The following is a 24,075-nucleotide window of genomic DNA, read 5'->3' as shown; positions in this document are numbered from 1 at the left end:
ATAATCAATACCAAGGACGAATAACTTTAAGCAAATAATAAAACGTAACATTTGAACTTCATTTAATAAATGCATGCATACCTTAAAGGAATCCAATAGGCAACCCTGTGGAACTTGTGTCCCCTGACAGCACTGCAGATTTATTTATTGTCTTAAATTGGGAAAAGTTGGACAGCTCGTCCAGAAAAGTTAGCAGTGAATCAATTTAATTTGCATGAGCTATTGCAAACATCACGCATTCCTCCCGTAGAGTTCCTTTCTTACAAAACATCAAACGGTTATTCATCTTCAATAAATACACAAGGGTTTTTCAAAATCATTAAAAATCACACATGTAACACGTTAATTCATCTAAAGCTAAAAGAAAAATGAAACTTTCTACAAGCACGTAGACTCTTCAAATAAAATAAAACAATTAACAACTCAGTAATAACCGACCAAAAGGAAAGAAGAGCATTTAAGGTTTAAATTAGAAGTGAAAAAAAAATCGAATGTGAAAAGGAAGAAGTGAGGCAGAGAATTCTTTCTCACCAATTCATTGCATTGACACTACAAATCTGATGTTAGAAGTCAGATCACCTCTCCAAATTCGAAGCGCAAGAGGAACCTCTGGTGATGATAAGACCGCTAAGATAGTATATCTTCAACTTTATATGTATGTGTTTCTTCTCAATCTAATACAATTTATATCAATAGCCTATGTACACAAAAACTCTTCATTCCAAAATAAGCCCAATAACATGTACAATCTTCTCCGCATTCTCCACTTTTGGTTATTGAATAGAAGACATTTTTGCAAGATTGAGATTCTATAATTTCTATTGAAAAAGTCACTGTGAGATAGAAAAAGCTAATTAGATTGGAAATACAGACATATACCATTATTAAAAGAGAATACTGACCAATTTTAGAGACGGAGTGCATATATGGTAAACAATTAAGCACTTATGCTACATTTATGATACGAAATTGACCCATTCATTGTGTCATACCCCAAAATTTGCCCACTATATTTCAAGCTTTGATTCGCAAAACAACTCAAATGGTCAACAGTCGACTGATTTGACCTAAAAGTCAACTGTGGCCAAAGCACAGTCAAAACTCTTGATTTTTGGTCAACATCAACATTTTAATGTTAGATTCATCATTTGATCAAAGGATGAACATGATTCATCAAGGAGGGTTCAGAAATCAACAGAACCTAAAGTTTCTAAATTAGGGTTTTTTGACCTAAAGTCAACTGAACTTTGACCAGCCATAACTTTCACATGGAACATCAGAAATTTCCCATCCAAATCTCATTTTGAAGGCAATTGAATTCCCTACAAAATTGTCTCTCACATGCCAAGTCTAAAAATGCTTCAAATGAGAGATATGGATCAAAAGATTATAGGTCCTTTTTGAAAGTCAACCAAAAGCAGTTTTTTGGCAAAGCCCGTATCATCAAGATAAAATCCTCAAATGGAAAAAAGCTTCCAAAGTGGTTTGTAGAGGACATCTTGAGGTTTCCAAAAAGTCCTAGAACTCTTCCATACCTTAAAAATTGAAGGAGATATGCCTTGTCAAAGTTGGACCATTTTAAGGAAAAAATGTGAAACAAAAAAGGCTTCAAATTGGATTTTCTTGCAAATGCACTCAATCTTTTTTGATTAAATCTTGATCCTCAAGTTATGCAAAGTACCAAATCTAGTTGCCACGAATTATTGAATTTTATTTAATTTTTTATGGATTTTTATTCATTTAAAATGTAATATAATTCATATAAATCAAATAAAAATCAAAAATTTGAATTAAGAGAGATTTGCAATCAGTTTCAATCATCAAAATAGCCCATGATTTGATTCAATTTCGTGGCTATGGAGATTGGAAAGAGAATGAGTAAAATTGAACCAAATTTAGAAATTTTCAATCAAGCTCCAAATCAAATATCAATCTCCTTCAAATCAAAGATTCAGTCCAAAAATCTTAACCTAATCCCTTCCACTATAAGTAGACAATTGAATCAGACCTAGTGGGGACGAATTTCTGCAGAGGAGAACCCTAATCAAGCTTCCAAAAAGTCAAGAAAATTCCAAGACTGAATTCTTAGTTGCAGGCCAATTCAAGGAGAATTAAGCAGTCAAACACCTTCCTTGATCTTCCCTGAAACTGTCTCGATCACTCCCATACCTTAAAGCATCAAGAACACCCCACTGTAAGTCACGTTTTTTAGCCTTTTAACTTTGAATCGGATTCAATCATACACACATAATTAATGTATTTTGGTTGCATATTCATGTTTGCATTGATGCTCTAATCGATTCTGGAAATTTAATTGCACTAATACACCATTATGTGCGTTTCACCATTGTTAGGGTGTTAGGTTTCAGATTAGGGTTTTCTTCATTAGGTAAAATCAGACCTAACTACAGGTACCAATGGATTCGTGAGGGTTGGACGATCACAATGGCGTGGTCGCGAAATATTTTTGTGGTGTTCTTGTTGTATTCGTAAATGGCAGGTTGTAGCTATGGAGGGAAGGAGTCGTGGGTAGAAGTCAGGTCTAACCCGACGGTTGGAGGAAGAAGATGACTTTGTGTCATCACCCCATTGGCCAGAACGCGCGCGTAAGCCTAGTTTCAAACCCAAAGATCCAGTGCTTCAAGACGCACGCTCTTGTGGTGCTCCCTCAACGCTCATCCCTTTGATCTGATCAGCAATAGATCCAACGCGCTAAGAGCTAGAGGCGTACCATGGACTCCCCTAGCCTTACCACACAGGATCCACACGCCAGGTTTTGAATTTTTTTTATTTTTAATTGTATATTCCTTTTTTATTATTATTTTGTTAAAAACCTTTTTTAAAACCTTTTTTAAATGTTTTTTTACACAACTAAAAATCTTTTTTTCATAAAATCAAGTTTTTGTTTTTTTAAATTCAAATAATTTTATTTTAAATAATAATTATTTTTTTATTTTATTTTTTTAATTAGTATTTAAATGGTTAGGCTTATATTTAATTAATTAAAAATTAGGTTAATTTAGTTTAACTTAGGATTAATTAATTTAGGTTGATTTAAAAATAAATTAGGGTTTATAAAAATAATTTAATCAGGATTAGTCGATTTTAAAATTAATTAAGTTAAAAACCAATAATTAATTTTTAGGGTTTATCTAGCCTCGATTATTTTAGAAACCCTAGTAGCCATAGGGTTCTTAGGTAGGTGTTGTCCATTAACTGTAGGTCTAGGTTTCTTGCCCTTAAACCTTTTTAGTCACTAATTTGTTTTCAAATTGTTTTTTTGTTAATCTTAGTTTCTAACCATGATTTATTTTCTGCCAATTATTGTTTGCCCCTTTATTATTATTGCTTGATTGCCTTGCAGGGTTACAATATTTCGTATTTTTTCGTGGTTTGCCCACGAGTTTATTTTTGCCTTATCATTGCAGGGTATCATCTACTTAATTATTTCTTGTGGTTTACCCACAAATTATTTTTGCCTTATTATGTAACTGCTCACAGGTTGTAATAGTTAATTAGGGTTTTATTTTTCTGTCTTATTTTCTGTATAATTAATTGCGTGGTTAGTAATTTTGGGCGTGAAAACCTTGAATTGAATTTAGAATCATTAATTATAAGATAATATATCTGAATTTAATCACCTGATTGTGCCACACACACACACCTTTAATGGTAACCCTTCTTGTTGCCTGTTGCCTGTTGCCTCTAATTATACTTCAAAATAGTCAAGTCCCTCGGATACGAGGATACCTTAGCAAATGTTGCCCTCAGTTCATTATCATCACTAAAGATCATAAGTCCCTTCGATGTTGCCTTCGGTTATATGATCTCGTCCCTCGAGGTTGCCTATGATATGATGATGATAGTCCCTTTCGATTGTTGAGGTATCCTCATTGGTTGCCTAAAATGACTATTTTATCCTTCCCTTAGACTACCTGCCCTCTTTATGGCAGGGTCAGTCTTATGGCGAACGATAACTTTGATGACCCTTTACATCCAATAAAAGGACTTCCTACCCTCCTATGGTATGGATAGCCCTGAAAAGCTAAAAGAACAAATTTTTATAACTTAAGGGTAGTTACCTCTTAATTGCTTGCTCTGGTTTAAATTCAACTTTCCTCTTTCAAAAAACCTTCAAAAAGGCTACGCTTATTTACAAGCTAAAGTCCTTAAACAAAATTCTTTTTCCCCATTTCAAACATTTTTGAAAACAAAGTGAGCTAAGCAATTAAGAGCCCATGGATGATAAGTGCCAAAATGTCGATATTTTGAGTATATATTTGTGGCACTTATCGATTCTATTCTTATGATTTTTGTAATAAAATCCTAACTTTTGTGTAAATATGTGCATACTTGTGTTTTTGATTCATTTTTATACCAATTAATAGTTTTCCATTCATTTTATAGGTATTCATGCATCTTTGGAGCATTGAGTAATAAAGACCAAAGGCTAAGCTTCAAGAATGCAAATTCTACCAATTCATCAAAGAATAAGGCTCAAAATAAGGATGACCAAAATCATCATTTTGGTTTCCATTCATTCATTATTGGATAGAGCATTGAATAAGCTTTCCAACGCTTCGAACCGGGCGTAATTCGGAGTTACGGTTCTCGAGTTATGGCGAAAACAAAATCTGATTTTTAGCAGACTCCGCTAAGCGGAGGGGGTCCGCTGAGCGGAGCACCAGCGGAGCAAATCAGCGTCTGGAAGCAATTTTGAGTCCGCTGAGCGGAGGGGGTCCGCTAAGCGGACCTGCTAAGACAGCAGCTCGTTAAAAGGGGCCAAAATCACATTTTTAGGTCATGGTTTGGGTATTTTTGAGTCCCAACACCATCAACTTCATTCTTAGAGTAGAATTGGCTTAGAAAACATCTTCGGAGGTTGCATTTGGATGATCGGGGGTGGATTGAGTGTCGAACGGAGCTGACAAACCGGGAGATTTTCGGTTCATTTCTCTTCTTCTTTGTGTATTTCTCTTTGGTTGGGTTTTGTTTGTATATTTACTTGAATCTTATGTATATTTACCGATTATAATGTTATATTTAACTTGCTTTACGAATCTGTGTTGATGTTATCCTGGATTTTTGCTCTATGCTGGGGATTTGGGTTGCTTTAGAGATAAACTTCTTGAATCCTTATCTAGGATGATAATTTGTTGGTTCTGAACTCTAGAGATAGATTTAGAGCTAGCATTCACTGTTTGTATCTGTTCTTAATGCTTTTGTGTTTGAGCGGCGCGCGAGAGATCGCCGACGCGAGAACACGAATGTTCTCGCGACTTCGCGTTAGAGATAACCTTAGTTGTGAGATGATCTCGTTTGTGCTCCAGAGATGGACGCTTATGTGAGAGATACGTGATAACATAGATGAGTATCGTAGGTTGAGTATAATGGGTTGGTAAGTGTATGTTTGTGAAGAGTGAATATATCTACATTCCTGATAAGTTCTTTCTCTTCTAAGAATGTGTTTATTCTTTTCCTGTCTATATCTTTGTTTACTTTTTTCTCATTCAATCCAAAGCTCAAAACTGTAGAAACTGTTGAATGGCATCTCTCCATCTCTGAGGATGATAAATCCCGGATCAATATTTCCAAATCTTTTTTGTTGCTTGCCCTGTACTTACATTCAACAAAATGGCGCCGTTGCCGGGGATGGTTGTTGAATTGCATCGCAATAGCTTTCATGGTTTTGAGCTTTGTATATAACGTATATATTGTATAGTTTCACGTGTATATATTTACTTGTACATGTTTATTTGTTTATGTTCACCATATAGTTACTTGTATATGTTACATACAAGTATACTTTTGTTGGTGGATATTGGTGAAACATGTTGATCTCGGATTAGCTCTTTACTTTCAAATCTTCACTTTTCAACTTGCGAATCCAACATTCACCAATTTTCTCTTTTTGTATGATAATAATTGTATTTGTTCCAAACTTGTACATATGTGTTTGTTTGTGTATATAGTTGTATACTTTCGTTTTTATGTTCGTTTAATTATTGTATATATTTGTACCAATAACGTTTGTTGAGTGGTTGGTTAGAAAACTTTCTTTAGGCTTGTGCGGTGAGACGTTACCATGGCATGACGGGAGGAAGTTACTTTCCAAACACCAAAACAATAAAGGCGTCGAGCTAATGACGTAAAACAAGCGCTTGTTGGGAGGCACCCCAACGGTTGTTAAATTTTGTTTATTTTTATGTTTAAGAGGTATTTAGGTGAAGTGGAGAAAATTGGAACAACTGTTTCTGTTCTGATTTTTCAGGTTTTTCTGTCATCCGCTAAGCGATGACAGTAAAATTTTGTTTTCTTGCTTAGTATCAGTGGGATTCCTATTCCACTTGGTTCACTCCTTTTTCCCACTCTCACCAAGGCTAATTAGTAATATATATTAGTTTTATTTTTCTAATTCTTTTGTTGGTTGTTTGTACTCAAATTTTGTTCGGTGATTCGAAGATTTTTGAGGTGATTTTCCAAAGCTTGAGTGTTTCAACTTGCGGATGTATGGTAGGATATTGTTTTTGAAGTGTATCATTCAAGGTACTCATTTACCGCTTTCTATAGCATGACATGTTTAGGAAACTTTTCATTTGTACAATTACCATACCATTCATTCTATTGCATTACTTGCTTGTTGATTGAATCACTTTAGTTCCCAAACCATAAATGTGAGGAAGCTTTCCATTGTTCACATATGCTGGAGGCCACAATCTTTGTTTTAACTAGATTTTATTATGCTTAATCTTTTGTTTATGTTGATTTTATGAAAGCATGAAAAGGATCAAGGCATTTTGTTTTATTTTGAGCACAACCACCATAACCAAATAGTCAATTCACCTTGTGAGTGTGTGATCATTTGTTAACCCTTTTGAGCTTTTTTGTCAATGTCCATGTTGTATTGCTAAATGCTTATCTTTGAGTGTTTAGTTGTCATTTTTGCATGGATGATTGATTCTTTGTTTTCTTGAACCCTCAACCATGAATTTTTGGTATGAATTTTTACCTTGCCTTAGAAAGTAGGGAGTATTCATATGATGGTGTGGTTGAATTCAAGTTGGGGAGAGAAATGGTTGTGTACTTATTTGGTTGTTGCTATGAGGTTGAAAAGAAAGAAAAAAAAGAAGTAAAAAAGTGAAAAGAAAAGAAAAAAAAAGAGAAAAAAAGTTTTGAAAAACAAAAAGAAAAGAGAAGCGAATAATTGTGCTAATAAGTATTGTGAATGGTTTGAGAAAATTGTGGTTATGGAAGAAGTTTAATCGAGGTTTTGTTGTTTGAATCTTTGGTGGATTGATCACTCCCTTAGGTTTAGGCAAGTTTTTTTTTTGATTAGCCTTAGGACATATCTCTTGTTTGTTAACCAAGCCACATTACAACCTTGAAAAGTCCTTGTGATTCTTTCTTTTGTATCTTCAATGTGATTTTTGGATGAATGCATAATTTAATCTTTTGTTTGCAAGATTGTTGGATGAGTGTTAAAAGTCCTTCACCTTTGTGTGTTCTTCATCCATTGATGAAAATTTGCTAGGTGTGATTCATGATGTGAGCATGTATTGTGTTAGAATGTTTTGTATGCTTTTTGTGCTTAAGATGCGTTTCGTTTACATGTTTCGTTTACGAATCTGTGTTGATGTTATCCTGGATTTTTGCTCTATGCTGGGGATTTGGGTTGCTTTAGAGATAAACTTCTTGAATCCTTATCTAGGATGATAATCTGTTGGTTCTGAACTCTAGAGATAGATTTAGAGCTAGCATTCACTGTTTGTATCTGTTCTTAATGCTTTTGTGTTTGAGCGGAGCGCGAGAGATCGCCGACGCGAGAACACGAATGTTCTCGCGACTTCGCGTTAGAGATAACCTTAGTTGTGAGATGATCTCGTTTGTGCTCCAGAGATGGACACTTATGTGAGAGATACGTGATAACATAGATGAGTATCGTAGGTTGAGTATAATGGGTTGGTAAGTGTATGTTTGTGAAGAGTGAATATATTTACATTCCTGATAAGTTCTTTCTCTTCTAAGAATGTGTTTATTCTTTTCCTGTCTATATCTTTGTTTACTTTTTTCTCATTCAATCCAAAGCTCAAAACTGTAGAAACTGTTGAATGGCATCTCTCCATCTCTGAGGACGATAAATCCCGGATTAATATTTCCAAATCTTTTTTGTTGCTTGCCCTGTACTTGCATTCAACAATGGATAACCATGGATATAAAGGGTGCTTTAAACCTTCCCTTTTTATAATCTACCCCCCGAACTCAAAATCTTTTTAAAAGGTCTTTTCCTGTTCTTTTAGCCTTTCTATATATTGGATAAAATAAAAGTTGGTGGCGACTCTTGCTATCCGCAACATTTTTAAAAGTCAGTTCTCCCACCGTATTACACATTGTTTCAAATTTTCACCTGTCTTGTGACACATGCACACTATATTTTGAAAGATGTGCATATTATTATTATTAAAAATCTATTAAAGTATTGTATGTTTTTTTTTGTCATTTTTGAAACTGAACCTGCCAAACAACATACTATTTACATAAGGGAGTAGGTTTGATGGCATTTGCTTAGCATCAACTTGAGGAAAATGTGTGTTCCTTCTTAAAATATTATCATCAAAAAAATTATTTTGGCCTGAATATTTAGTAAGTAATTAAAATTTACCTTTTTTTAGCAACCAATTTTTTGACAAATATATAATGCCAACTTCAGCCATCTCAGCTTCTATTTTGCCTGGATCCTGTGATATAGATTTAAAACAATTATGACATATAAATCTCAGCTTCTATTTTGCCTGGTTCCTATGATACATATCTAAAACTATTATGACATTTAAAACTATTTTGCCTACATTTTAATATATGTTTAAAAAAAAATAGGAGAAGACAAGAATTCATAGTAAAGCATAAAAACATAGTATTTATTTCAACATCTGCCTACCAAGAAACCGGCGATGGAATTTCATCGAACACTTTGTAAGCAAGATTAAATGCAAAATTTTCTTTTCCTCGTCGCTTCAACATATGAGTAATCCTCCAATTTAGCTTCATAATTGCTTCTTGTGTATTCCAGCGAAACAAAAACTTTAGCTCAGTTCCAATTGAAATGCAAACAAAAACAGCTTATACATTTGATAATAAAACAACTTATAAATTCTCTAATGAAAACCATGTGTTAGCTTTTAGCATTCTCTAATGAAACTTTTACATAAAAGTGAAAAAATATAATTGAGGAAAACATTAAAACAGAGTTTATTTGGTTATTTCTGAAAACAACTTATTCAAAACAACTTAAAGGTTTATAAACTTATTCATACAAGTGATTAAAACATAACATACAAAACCCTGAAGAAAAAAAAACAAAACATGGTCGTCCACCACCGTGAGCCACTTCGACGATGGTTCTAGAGAAAAACGAAATTGTCAGGACAAGGACGAGATTTAGGATTGTCATGAAAACAGGGTTGTGGTGATGGCAGTAAACATGGGGATGGTGATTTAGGGTTTAAAGTGAAAGAGATAAAATAAAGAGAGAAAGGGGTAGACGAGAAAGAGAAGAAAGAGACGAGAAAGGGGGGGAAGAGTGAGGAAAAAGTTGGTTTTTCAAATGAGACGGATGGGAAAATTGGGCAAAACCCAATGGTTAATAGGTATGTTAGGAAAGAAACTATAGGAATATGAATAGATGATGCCACTTGGAGAAATGGAGAAACATGATTGGTTGAAATAAAACTTTGAATTAGCAAATTACAATAAAGGACTTTGTTAAGAGCAATTATATTTCTGATTAAGGGTATTTTAGGGTGTTTAGTGACATGTCTTATTATTAGTTAGGTAATTGAAGATTATCCATCACACTTTAGTCAAAATAAAATATTATCAGCATACTGAAGGAGACTTCCAAGTCAAAAAACCCAACTCTAAACCTTGAAAAATAGACCCAAATCTAAAGCCTTGGAAAAAAATCCCACTAACACCTCCAACCACAAGAAGGAAAAAAGGAAGGTGCTAGAAAGTCTTATTGCTTCAACTCTCTCTTAATATTGATTTCTTATGTCTGGCTCCCATTAACTAAAAACTACATATTCCTAGAAAAAACACAAGCACGCATCAAAGTGTGTGAATTCTCACCAAAACTAAATCTAAAAAGCATATATCCAAGAAACTCTAACCTTAAAAGTAATGATCTTCTTCAAAATCCACATTAAAAATGAAACAATCTTTCCTAAAACTCTTAGCAAGGTCCATTGATTCATTCAAAGTAGATTAATTCAAAGAAATACGCTTCTCTATAACCTTAGACAACCTGGAAGTTGAGACTTTGGCAACAAGCCTAAGGTAAGCCCAAAAGAGAAATAAGGCAAACTCTCTTAAGTGGAAAGGAAACTCCACTTTCGGGATCAAAGTCATAAATTAAGAAGAAAAACTATGGGGGAGACATGCCTAAGAACGTGGTTGATTAAACAACAACCATATATCATCCTTCAAAAGATACCATAATCTCTTAAAGAAGTTAAACTTAAAACCATCCAAACCAGTGCTCTTATTCCTATCATAGACGGAGACCTCGAGATTAATTTCTATTTGAAGAAAAGGAGAAGACAACATCTTAGAATCTTATGAAAAAGGGAATGAAAGGCACACCGTCCAACCGAGTTCTATCCAAGTAAGGTTCCTAGAAATGATTAAATAAGTACTTAGTAACTTCTTGCTGGATCTCAATCCTTCAACCTAACCCCTATTACTTTAAGAGCTATGATAACATTTATCCTCTTCCTACTTTTAAGACAAGCATGAAAAAATAGGATGTCCTCATCCCTTTCCTTCAACCACCTACTCTAAGAACACTACAACAAAATAGAGTCCTTAGTTCAAAGCAAAAACCATAAATAATAAATAGCTCTAGAACCAGTATTAAATATCCATGTTTTGAGTCTTCTTGTGATCATCTAATCAGTTTAATCTTTAGGAGGTTCAGTGGCGGAGCCAGAAAATTTATAAATCCCGGGCAAAAATTTAAATACGGCAAAATCATAAACAGTGCTAAATCAACTAATCACAAACCTGTTAAATGTGGTTGTTTTTCCTATCTTTGTTCACGCCTGTTTCTTTACTTTCGTGCTTTGAAAACAGTTATAGTGTTAAAAGCATAAAACATGGAGACGAGAAAAACAGAAATTTGAAATTTGAAAGAAGGATTTGAAAGACTAAAATGAAGGGATTAACTCACCGAAATAGCCCGAAGAAGGATTTGGTTCAAAACAATAAAGAAACAAACTCTTCTATCTTCTAGTATTTCTAAGTCCCCCTATTATATAGAAAAAGTATAGCTTTAGAAACAGAAAATATAAAAAATTAAATAAAAGGGTTGGACAATGGAACTAATAATGAATTTCATACGTAAACTCTAGAATTCCTTTCAAAATATTTAGACAAATTTCAATCTATTAGTGAATCTTCTGAAACCAAGCATATTAAATTCATTGCTTCAATTTTGTTCATCTATTCACTTTTATTCTAAGAAATATAAAAGCTAAAATTTTTAAAGGTTCAACTATTTTCCCTTTTCACACTCATTATATGTATGAGCATAAAAAATCATGTTAATAACTCCATAAGCACGTAAGCATCAAATTTATTTAGAGAATCAAGTTGTTGATAAAATCATATTTAAGTGATGACAGTAGCAATAAAGCTCAGTGAACAAAACTTAAAACTAATTTTAACAAGGTTTAGTAAACAACAAAATGGTTAGGAAAAGAAAAAAATAATTCAAGCAGAGATATCTAAGCACCAGGAAAAGATTCAAGCAGAGATATCTAAGCATTCCCAACCAAAGTTCAATAAACAACAAAATGATTAGGTTTGAAAAGAGTTGAGCAGGGTAAATGAAAAAATCTACTTGACATCGGAAAACTTGACACCATTCACAATTAAGTGCAATGTTCAATAAGAAATTGTTGAGCTCTCAAGGCACAAATAAAACCAAGGATGTGGATGAAGTTATTTAATAAATGTAGTACATGGCTGCAACAAAAGCTACTTGGTATATTAAATTGAAATAAACAGAATAAGCATATACGAAACAACACATTCTTGAAACAACGGCATTATAACTTAAATGTATATTCAATTGAATGAAGGAATTTACATGGTTCATTATATAACATGTTTCATCAGTAAACACTTTAAAACTACTCATAGATGCAAGTAAATCCACATATCCAATAAAAGCAAAAATAAGATAAAGAAAGGATAATTTCGGTTCAGAACTTTTACCAAACACTTGGTGGGCACAACGCAAAACGAAAAATTCGACTTCACTTCTCCATTAATTCGTCAAGCACAACCTGCAACAACAACAAATAACAACACAACAAGAATGTCGTAGCGAGAATCGAACTGAAAAAGAAATAAAAAGAAGAAAGAATGAAGTCACGGTGTTCGTCGGAATGGTGTTGCAGAGGATGGCCATGGCAGATCTTCGGCGCGGGATGGTGAAGCGTTGTTGGGCGGAGCTTGGGCAGCAGCCCTACCTGGCCGGGCGCTGGCTCCGCCACTGAGGAGGTTAATGTTGGTGTAAGCCCTATAAGCTAATAGTTTTATTAGAACTTAATAATTGTATCAAATTATCTATTATTAATAAGGAATTTCTTTACTATGTTTGTTTTTTCTAAAGTAATAAAATCCCTAGAATAGTTAGTTCATTTGATGAAGCATTGAGTGTTACTTAAATGTGAGAATCTAATAAACATAAGGACATTATTTTTAAAGTATCCATAGTCAAGATTTGTTGTGAAGTTGAATAACATTAAGAGGGGTGAATTAAGGTTTCCCAATTCTTTTTTCATTTTTTTGTGCAATAATCCTTAACTTGTTACTTTTATGAAAGTTATGAATATGTTATGTTCTTAGGATGATAAAATGCAAAAAATTAAAGTGCTGAAAAATAAAGGACAGGGAGATTATAATAGTTCCCCTTATAACCAAGGGTAAATCTAGTCCCTTCACACCTTGAAGGATTTTCAACTACATTTAGATCCTTGTACAATTCTCATACCAAGAATTCTTTACAACCTCTTAAAACACACACAAACACCAACCTTATGGTAGAATTTTAATCAACCCAATTCAAACGACCTTTTCATTAACATCAAACACTATGGTGGATTTTGAATCAACCCAATTCAAACAACCTTTTTACAAACATCAAACAATATGGAGGACTTAGAATCAACCCAATTCAAAAGGCATTTTTCAACAACCTATCACCATAAACTTGATGATTAAGTCATAATACACTTTAAATTATTTGATATACAATTGTTCTTGAAATGATTTCCAAGATGACTAATATGTTCTTCTCTTTCTGTTAATTGTAATTCAAACTTATATACTTAAAATGTTTAATGAAACCTTTTTAGAGAAATGAAATTATGCATAAGGTTCCTTAACTTGAAATGGTAAGAACACTTTGAAAAATATTTGAATTGACGTTGTAGTGTTATATTTGTGAGCATCCTAAACTAAGGCACCCTCGCCTAAGAGTTGTATCGCCTAGGTGATGACTTAAGGACTCGCCCATTGGAATTGATGACGAATAATACCGTTAGTTAAATGAGAGGGAGTCCTCCACTATCCCTACAGGATAGGTGTTCCATAACTTCTCCTGATCACGAGGGAGCAGTTATCGTGACTCGGGGTTACCCAAACCTTAGGCCTAAGAGGCCTCTATAAATACTCATCCCCCAAAAGGAGGAAATTATAGATCATAACCCATACTGATCACTCCGCATAAGCTTATACCTAAGAATATCATTCATCCACAAAGCCTATCACCTCACATGGGCGTGACTCTTAAAAACCACCGTAAAACACCATCATACATGGTTTCTTCACGTCGTGGACAAGCTCTAACCACCGTAGAATGTTATAATCCTACTATCCCCCTTGACCTTGTAGAAGGAACACACACAAATGTACTTTTTGACCAGTACACAGGAGCCCTCCGTGATGCCCTGTTAAAACTAAACTAGGTCACACCGTATTCATCACTGTCACCCTGCCTGCTGTTACCCTTCCCTCCAATACCTAGCCACTTTTATCCATGGTTAATAAGAGAGAACCATCCTTTGCGCCAGAAGGTACCAATGATAGCGGTGATGCCGACTCCCTAGTAGAGATGCGTGCCGCTATGGACGAGTTACGATGCCATAATAGACACTAGAGGATGACGTCCACATCAGACAGCATTAACATGAGTTCAATCCCCCAAAGGAGATGGAAATGTTAGACCCCCAGCCACTCTCAGACAAGATATAAGGGACGCTTATCCCCAAGGGCTTCAAACTTCCCTCATTGGCCAAGTTTGATGAGTGTAGCAATCCATCTGAGCACGTCAACTCCATCAATACATAGTTGTCCAACAAAGGAGCGTCCGGCTCCCTGAAGTTCAAGGTGCTATATGGAAATTTCAAGGACGTTGCCCTTGGATGGTATATATGTTTACCCAGTGTCTCCATCAATAAGTATCAGGAACTAATAAAGAAGCTAATACACTAGTTTTTCGCCAACCATCATAGGAAGATGTCCCCCACAAGCATGTTTAACATACGCCAGGGTCCATCAGAGTCCTTGAGAGACTATCTCGCCGTCTTTAACATGGCCACAATCAGGGTTATCCCACCAAACTAAGAAATGTTTGTGGGGGAGTTCCAAAAATGGCTCAAGGCAAGACATTTCAACGAGTCCCTCACCCAAAAGCCAATGCTTTAGTTGGGAGAAGTGGTCACCCGAGTAGAGTGCTACATAAAGGGTTAAGAAGCGTGTTCACAATGCTGAAGGCTTACATCACCATAGGAATAATAGGTATACATCACCCATTAAGGGCAAGATTGCATTCAAAATGATAGGTAAGGCGATAGAGAACTTCACGCCCCTAAATACACGCCGTAAGTAGATTTGGCGCAAGGTTCTCCGCCTGCACAATATCCCTACACCATCTGCCCCATGGAGGAGGTCATGGGTTTTGAACCAGGATGATGGTGCAAGTTTCATAGAGTCAAGGGAAATCATCCTGAAGATTTCTATCGGCTCAAAAAGGAAATCGATAGACTAATACATGAGGGACACCTCAAGAAATATGTGAAAGGCGACTCCTCAAATGCGTAAATCAAGTCTAACTAAAGAATGTGAGATTAAGGTTGAAGCCCTAGGCCCAACAAAGCCAAAGAGATGCCTCAGGGCCAAGGTAGTAAAATTGCACACCACACACTCAACACTGTAACAAGAGGATTCGTCGGTGGCGGGGAAACCAGTTTCACCCGAAGAAGGTACGCTCGCTAGATCCTGAGTGTAAAAATATTTCTGAAATCGATACCGAAGTAAAGCGCCAAACTCCAAAAACCATGACCTCCTTTTTAAAGAAAGATGCAGTTGGCATCCATCCTCATGAAGACAACCCAATGGTCATTAGCCTTAAGTGGGAATACTGGGAAATTAAAAGAGTTCTTGTGGATCAAGGGAGTTCCACAGGAATACTATACTTGGAGGCGTTTGAAAGACTTTGCCTCAAACCAAAATATTTAAAGGCTTTTAGAGGATCATTGATTGGATTCTTTAGAAGATAGGTATAGGTAAAGGGATATATCACCTTAAATATCACTTTCGTAGAGCACAATCAGGCTAAAGAAATAAAGGTTAGGTATTTGGTCATTGATGCCCCCTCTTCATACAATATGATTATAGGACAGGAAAATTTAACCGGTTAGGCATTGCATTGTTTATTCTATTGGATTACTTCATTGATAATTTTTATAGGTAAGTATTACATCTCTATCGATTGTAAAGACAAAATATTTCACTATTTTCTCTCTTCGCTTTTGCATAGGGTTGGGGGTTTTAATGAGGCACCTAACTATTATTATTTTACGTTGTTCTTTACAGGAAACTCAAAATCTTAAAAGAAGATCTGCCATGGAAGTGTTGAATGCAGTATAGGGCAAGCAACAAAAAAGATTTGGAAATATTGATTCGGGAATTATCGTCCTCAGAGATGGAGAGATGCCATTCAACAGTTTCTACGGTTTCGAACTTTGGTTTGAATGAGCAAAAAGTAAACAAAGATATAGACAGTAAAAGAATAAACACATTCTTAGAAGAGAAATAACTTATCAGGAATGTAAATATATTCACTATTCACAAACATACACTTACCAACCCGTTATACTCAACCTACGATACTCATCTATGTCATCACATATCTCTCACATAAGCGTCCATCTCTGGAGCACAAACGATATCATCTCACAACTAAGGTTATCTCTAACGCAAAATCGCGAGAACATCCGTATTCTCGCGTCGGCGATCTCTCGCGCGCCGCTCAAACACGAAAGCATTACGTACAGATACAAACAGTGAATGCTAGCTCTAAATCTATCTCTAGAGTTCAGAACCAACAGATTATCATCCTAGATAAGGATTCAAGAAGTTTATCTCTAAAGCAACCCAAATCCCTAGCATAGAGCAAAAATCCAGAACAACATCAACACAGATTTGTAAAGCAAGTTAAACATAACATTATAATCGGTAAATATACATAAGATTCAAGTAACTATACAAACAAACCCAACACAAAAGAAATACACAGAGAATAGAAGAGATAAACCAAACATCTCGCGGGTTGTCAGCTCCGGTTGATGAGAAATCCACCTCCGATCTTCCAAGTGCATGACCCGGTGTTGTTTTCTAAGCCAATCCTACTCTAAGAATGAAAATGATGGAGTTGGAACCAAAAAATCTCCAAAACCATACCCTAGAAATGTTACAAATGAAGAAATATAAACACAATTTCTGCTACGGCCGCTTAGCGGCCAAACCTCGCTGAGCGGACTACACATATTACAAAAATATCTAGAACAGTAAACAGGGCTCCGCTTAGCGGCCAGAGCTGCCGCTTAGCGGCCAGGAAAATTGGTTCGCCGCTGGAAAGCGCGCTTAGACGCCGCTAAGCGGACCTCTCTGCACAAATCTTGCTTATTTGATCCAAAATCGCGCAATCAGAGTCGTGCCTTCGACACTTTATTCCTCGAGGCTCCAATAAGCATGAATACCTATAAAAACAAAGGAAAAACTATTAAACGGTATATAAAACATATGAAAACTAAATAATGTGAATATATACACAAAAGTGGGGATTTTATTACAAAAACGGAATGAATAGAATCGATAAGTGCCACAATTATATACTCAAAATAACAACATTTTGGAACTTATCAGGAAGCGATCAAAAAAGATTGATCCTCGAGTGGGATCCTTGCCACCAATAGAGGGGATCATTTTGTTGGATCCTCAAGTGGAATCCTTTCTGCCCATAGAGGCAGTCATTTTGTAGGATCCTCGAGTGGATTCCTTGTCGCCCATAGAGGTGGTCATTTCGTTGGATTCTCTAATGGGGTCCTTGCCACCCATAGAGGCAATAATTTTTGTGGATCCTCAAACGGGATCCTTGTCGACCATAGATGCGATCATTTTTCTAGATCCTCAAATGGTTCTTTTCCGCCCATAGAGGCAATAATTTCGCTAGATCCCCGAGTGGGGTCCTTTCCGCCTATATAGGCGATCATTTTGTTGTATCCTCGAGTAGGATCCTTGTCATTCATAGAGGCGATCATTTCGTTAGATTCACAAGTGAGATCCTTGCCGCCCATATTGGTAATCATTTCGCTAGATCCTTAAGTGGGATCTTTGTCGCCCATAAAGACGATTTTTTCATTGGACCCTCAAGTAGGATCTTTGCCACCCATAAAGGAGATCATTTTGCTGGATCCTCAAGTGGGATCCTTGCCACACATATAGGTGAACATTTTGTTGGATCCTAAAGTGGGATCCTTATTGTCCTTATAGATGACCATAACGTCAGATTCTTAAAGCAAGTCCTCTCGCGAGCATCAAATTATTCCAAAAGGGGTGAGGAGGAAAATGCTCTCAATTAAATGTTAAAGGGTTAAGATCACACAAATAATTACAAAATGAGATAAGAATAAGAACAATTAACCTAAATGGTGCCTTCAAGGGGCGCTTCTATTCATTACAATTACAAAATCCCCCAAATTGGCGAAGAAGTACAACAAAAATACAAAAAAAAAAAAGGATAAAGAAATATAAAGCCACTGGGGGCCGGAAAACTAATCCATCATTCTTCCTCCCAATGCATCTCCTTCTCAACAACTCTCTTTGGATGAGGCACCGCCCTCCATTGTAACGCCCCGAATTTAATTAATTATTTAATTAAATTAATTAAGGATTTAATAAATGGAAATTGGTCGAAGTTGGGATTTATCGGAGAAATTTGATTATTATGTCGGTTTAAGTTGTTATGTGGTAACTATTATTATATTGGAGTTGTAGAAATAATATAATTATTATTATATTGGAATATGAGTTGTTGGTTAGGTTTATTTTATGGTGGTATGTAATAATAAGGAGGTGTAGAGAAGTTGAGCCCAATAGAGGAATAATATTATTATTATTATTATTATTATTATTATTATTATTATTATTATTATTATTATTATATTGGATTAAATGGAATAAGAGGATTAGGTTTATTATAAGAAAGAAATAATAAGGGTTTGGAGCTCTAGAGAAGAAAAAGAGATTTATCGTAGAAAATTGCAAAGCTGCAGAGAAAGAGAAAGAGCGAGGTTGGAACTATGGCAGCAACGAAGTGCAACCGGAATAGAGAGCGACCTCCAATCCAAGGTAAGGGTGAGGTTCTAGCTCTATAAACGGGATTATGATGAATGATATGTGGGGGTTATGATTGTATGGATTGTCTCTGTTTTGTGTGGTTGTTTGTATCTTTGATATTGAATTTTGTTGATGTTGAAATTGATTGATGTCTGTGAATAAGGTTATAAAAGTTCAATCAATTGTTCTGGGAAATTAACCTAGGGTTTATAATTATTATTATTGAGGAATTAAGTGCAGAAAAACGGATTAATGTTGGTTGAGTATAACTATTATAGTGCTATGTCTCTGTGCTGGTTGAAATTGATTTGCAACTGAATCGAAGGAGGAAAATTGAGTTTTTGGGTTGAGTTATAGGGATTTGGTATGATGGGGTTTGAGATTTGGGATCAAAATCAATGTGTTAAAATTCATGTTTTATGATTCCAATTCACTACTATATGTTAGGTATGAATGAATATGTGTTTGTTTTATGAAAAATAATTGAATTGGTTGGATTTTAATGGAAAAATGCATAAAACCCGTAGCTGTTCCTGGGCAAAAATCTAGTTTTGGAGAAAACTTCAAAAATTCATATCTTTTGATCCGTAAGTCCGTTTGAGTCCCCGTTCGAAGCGCTAGAAAGCTAATAATGTGTATTTTCTTATAAAAATAGTTACATGTTCTGGAAATAAAATTTAATTGGTGTGTAATGAAGTTTTGTTGTTTCGATGTATGATACCGGTGTTTGCGCTTTCCGGAAACTTAGAAAATTCATAACTTTTGACTCGGGTGTCCATTTGACGCGCCGTTTGGACCGTTGAAAAGCTAAAATTATGTTCTATCTTATAAAAATATTTTCAAACACAGTAGATGAATTTTGTTGAATCGATATACATTTTCGTGTGTAATGTTATGTAATTGTCGAACCGGGTGTACGCTATTAATCGTGTGCATGTTGTATGAACTTGTGTGACTGAATTGCATGTTGTATGAACTTGTAGGATTGAATTGCATGTTGTTACTTCTGTTGTGTTGTTGTTATTGCTATAAGTTGTTGCTTTATACAATTTGTTGATATAAGTTATTGTCGATATGTTGACTAAGTTGTAGGCCTATGGCCAATGTTGAAGCGATGTTGAGTACCTCTAATGTTGGTACAGTGTTGAATTGTTGTTGTTGTTGCTTTGTTGTTGTTGTGACGTTGTGGTTGTTGTTGCATGCATACATTTGCATTGTTTAAGTTGGCCTTGATGGCACCACGTTGAAAAGTTGAAGGCTTATGCCTTGGCCTTAATGGCACCACGTTGAAGGCTTACGCCTTATTTGAAATGCCTCGATAACCTGGCATATGTTTAAGTTGGGAGTTTTACTCCAAATGGTACCACATGCATTTGCAGAGTTGAGTCGCATTTGAAGTTGTTGTTGTTGTTTCGTTGTTGTTGTTATTACGTTGTTGTTGTTGATATAAGTTGTCGTTATTGTAAGTTGTTGTTGTTATAAGTGGTTGTTGTTATTAAGTTATGAAGATTTAAATTGTGAAATAATTATTATAACTATTGTTATAGTTGTTGTTGCTAATTGTTGTTACTAATTGTTGTTATACTTGTTACTGAATATTGTTATCATAATTGTTGTTGGTAAATAATTATTATAACCGTTGTTGCTATTTGTTATTATATCTGTTGTTTGAATAAGTATGAAGCGGTGATATTGTATGATATAATCGTAATATATTATTTATCATACGCTTGCTTATATTGTTGGATATCTCACCCCTTCTGTAATGATGTTACCTATTATGGGTAATTGAGCAGGTACTCAAGAATAGCTGTGGAAGTGAAGTAACTTTATGAAGTCTTTAGTTACTGTTAGTTCGAGTTGGTCTTGCTCTGATACGTAGCACTTGGGGGATGTTTATGTGTTGTTTCTAAGTTGCTGTTATTACTAATTGTTGAATAATTATAAATTGAACGATCTATAAATATTAAGTTGCTAACTGATCTATAAGTTGGAAGTTGTAATTCTGTGGTTTTAATAGTAAAAAGGTTGTTATGTTCCTATGAATAAATATGTTGTGAGTTGTTCAGCCGAATGCTATGTATCATATTAAAAGAAATACAGGTTGCTTTGTTGTTTTATGTTGAAATGTGACATCCTGTTTTATGTTTGAAAATTTTAGCACTCTGATTTTTAATATAAATGTCGGGTAGAAAATGGGGTGTTACAATTGGTATCAGAGCAGGTCGGTCTGTCTGGCCAGTGTTGTCTAATATTATTTATCCCTTTGTATGCGACAAGTGTGTGAAACACTGTCGGTACTTGTTTGTTTTCTAGTTGTTGGTTGCAGGAGTTGGCTTGAAGCTAAGTGGGGGAGAAGCGGTGCTTCTCGGATCTATTCAGTTGTAAGATGTTGGTGTGCTGCAGTTGGCGACAATGCAAGTATTGTTTAAGTTGTGTTGTTTTCCGAGGTAACATGGATTTAAGATTTTAGTTGTTTGACAAGTTGGAGCGTCTTGAATGAAGAAAGGATGTTGGTAGATCTTGGAAGCAAGATAGAGAGATGGAACTTATGTCCATCAACCTCAAATTCTGATTTTTGCAATTATGGAACAACTGTCAGTAAAAGGGGCCTAACTTTTTACTCGTGATTCTGATGGAAGCGATTTTGGACTTTTTGGAAAGCTTACGAAATTTCCTACAGTTTGCATATAAGATTTGTCTTTAGGAAATTGGTGAGGAGGAAGAAAAGTGCATTTTAATATTTGGGTCTGATGCTGATTTTTGGAAAATTCTGCATACAGGAATTTTGGACCAGTCCCATTGCAAGGATGATAACTTTATACTCGTAAACCGGATTTAAGCGATTCTTGAAGTTATGGAATCTACACGAAATTCCCTTCACTTTGGAATATAATTTTTTGTTTGGGAGGTCTGTACTGAAAGAGATAAGTGTGTTTGAAGTTGGGTGATTCTTGCTGAAAATTTGGAAAAAGTTGTAGAAGTTGTTGAAGTTATTGGGAAGTTTCGAATTGTGAGTTAGGATCGGAAATGTGAGTCGATGAGTACAATTTGGAAAAGAGCACTATTGTAGTTAGTAACGGTGGTTTATGCTCCATCATGGTTGTCAGATATCTATTGGCAAATTGAGGACTTGATCACCCTTAATCTCTTGTTAATAGTAGACGAAATCGTGTTGGATGGTATAGACGTATCTTGCTATCTTGATGGTGAGTAAAGTGAAGGATGCTATAACGAAAATCTGTTGATAAAAGTATGTTGTGATGTTGTATAGTCGAGTATAAGCAAGTTGAGGATGGTTGTGTCGGATAGATTTTCGAGGACGAAAATATCCAAGTGGGGGAGAGTTGTAACGCCCCGAATTTAATTAATTATTTAATTAAATTAATTAAGGATTTAATAATTGGAAATTGGTCGAAGTTGGGATTTATCGGAGAAATTTGATTATTATGTCGGTTTAAGTTGTTATGTGGTAACTATTATTATATTGGAGTTGTAGAAATAATATAATTATTATTATATTGGAATATAAGTTGTTGGTTAGGTTTATTTTATGGTGGTATGTAATAATAAGGAGGTGTAGAGAAGTTGAGCCCAATAGAGGAATATTATTATTATTATTATTATTATTATTATTATTATTATTATTATTATTATTATTATTATTATTATTATTATTATTATTATTATATATTGGATTAAATGGAATAAGAGGATTAGGTTCATTATAAGAAAGAAATAATAAGGGTTTGGAGCTCTAGAGAAGAAAAAGAGATTTATCGTAGAAAATTGCAAAGCTGCAGAGAAAGAGAAAGAGCGAGGTTGGAACTATGGCAGCAACGAAGTGCAACCGGAATAGAGAGCGACCTCCAATCCAAGGTAAGGGTGAGGTTCTAGCTCTATAAACGGGATTATGATGAATGATATGTGGGGGTTATGATTGTATGGATTGTCTCTGTTTTGTGTGGTTGTTTGTATCTTTGATATTGAATTTTGTTGATGTTGAAATTGATTGATGTCTGTGAATAAGGTTATAAAAGTTCAATCAATTGTTGTGGGAAATTAACCTAGGGTTTATAATTATTATTATTGAGGAATTAAGTGCAGAAAAACGGATTAATGTTGGTTGAGTATAACTATTATAGTGCTATGTCTCTGTGCTGGTTGAAATTGATTTGCAACTGAATCGAAGGAGGAAAATTGAGTTTTTGGGTTGAGTTATAGGGATTTGGTATGATGGGGTTTGAGATTTGGGATCAAAATCAATGTGTTAAAATTCATGTTTTATGATTCCAATTCACTACTATATGTTAGGTATGAATGAATATGTGTTTGTTTTATGAAAAATAATTGAATTGGTTGGATTTTAATGGAAAAATGCATAAAACCCGTAGTTGTTCCTGGGCAAAAATCTAGTTTTGGAGAAAACTTCAAAAATTCATATCTTTTGATCCGTAAGTCCGTTTGAGTCCCCGTTCGAAGCGCTAGAAAGCTAATAATGTGTATTTTCTTATAAAAATAGTTACATTTTCTGGAAATAAAATTTAATTGGTGTGTAATGAAGTTTTGTTGTTTCGGTGTATGATACCGGTGTTTGCGCTTTCCGGAAACTTAGAAAATTCATAACTTTTGACTCGGGTGTCCATTTGACGTGCCGTTTGGACCGTTGAAAAGCTAAAATTATGTTCTATCTTATAAAAATATTTTCAAACACAGTAGATGAATTTTGTTGAATCGATATACATTTTCGTGTGTAATGTTGTGTAATTGTCGAACCGGGTGTACGCTATTAATCATGTGCATGTTGTATGAACTTGTGTGATTGAATTGCATGTTGTATGAACTTGTAGGATTGAATTGCATGTTGTTACTTCTGTTGTGTTGTTGTTTTTGCTATAAGTTGTTGCTTCATACAATTTGTTGATATAAGTTGTTGTCGATATGTTGACTAAGTTGTAGGCCTATGGCCAGTGTTGAAGCGACGTTGAGTACCTCTAATGTTGGTACAGTGTTGAATTGTTGTCGTTGTTGCTTTGTTGTTGTGACGTTGTGGTTGTTGTTTCATGCATACATTTGCATTGTTTAAGTTGGCCTTGATGGCACCACGTTGAAAAGTTGAAGGCTTATGCCTTGGCCTTAATGGCACCACGTTGAAGGCTTACGCCTTGTTTGAAATGCCTCGATAACCTGGCATATGTTTAAGTTGGGAGTTTTACTCCAAATGGTACCACATGCATTTGCACAGTTGAGTCACATTTGAAGTTGTTGTTGTTGTTGTTTCGTTGTTGTTGTTATTACGTTGTTGTTGTTGATATAAGTTGTCGTTATTGT

Source organism: Vicia villosa, linkage group LG4, assembly GCF_029867415.1.
Source record: "Vicia villosa cultivar HV-30 ecotype Madison, WI linkage group LG4, Vvil1.0, whole genome shotgun sequence".
Classification (NCBI taxonomy): Eukaryota; Viridiplantae; Streptophyta; class Magnoliopsida; order Fabales; family Fabaceae; genus Vicia; species Vicia villosa.
The sequence above is the reverse complement of the archived record's forward strand: the minus strand, read 5'-3'. Positions refer to the sequence as shown.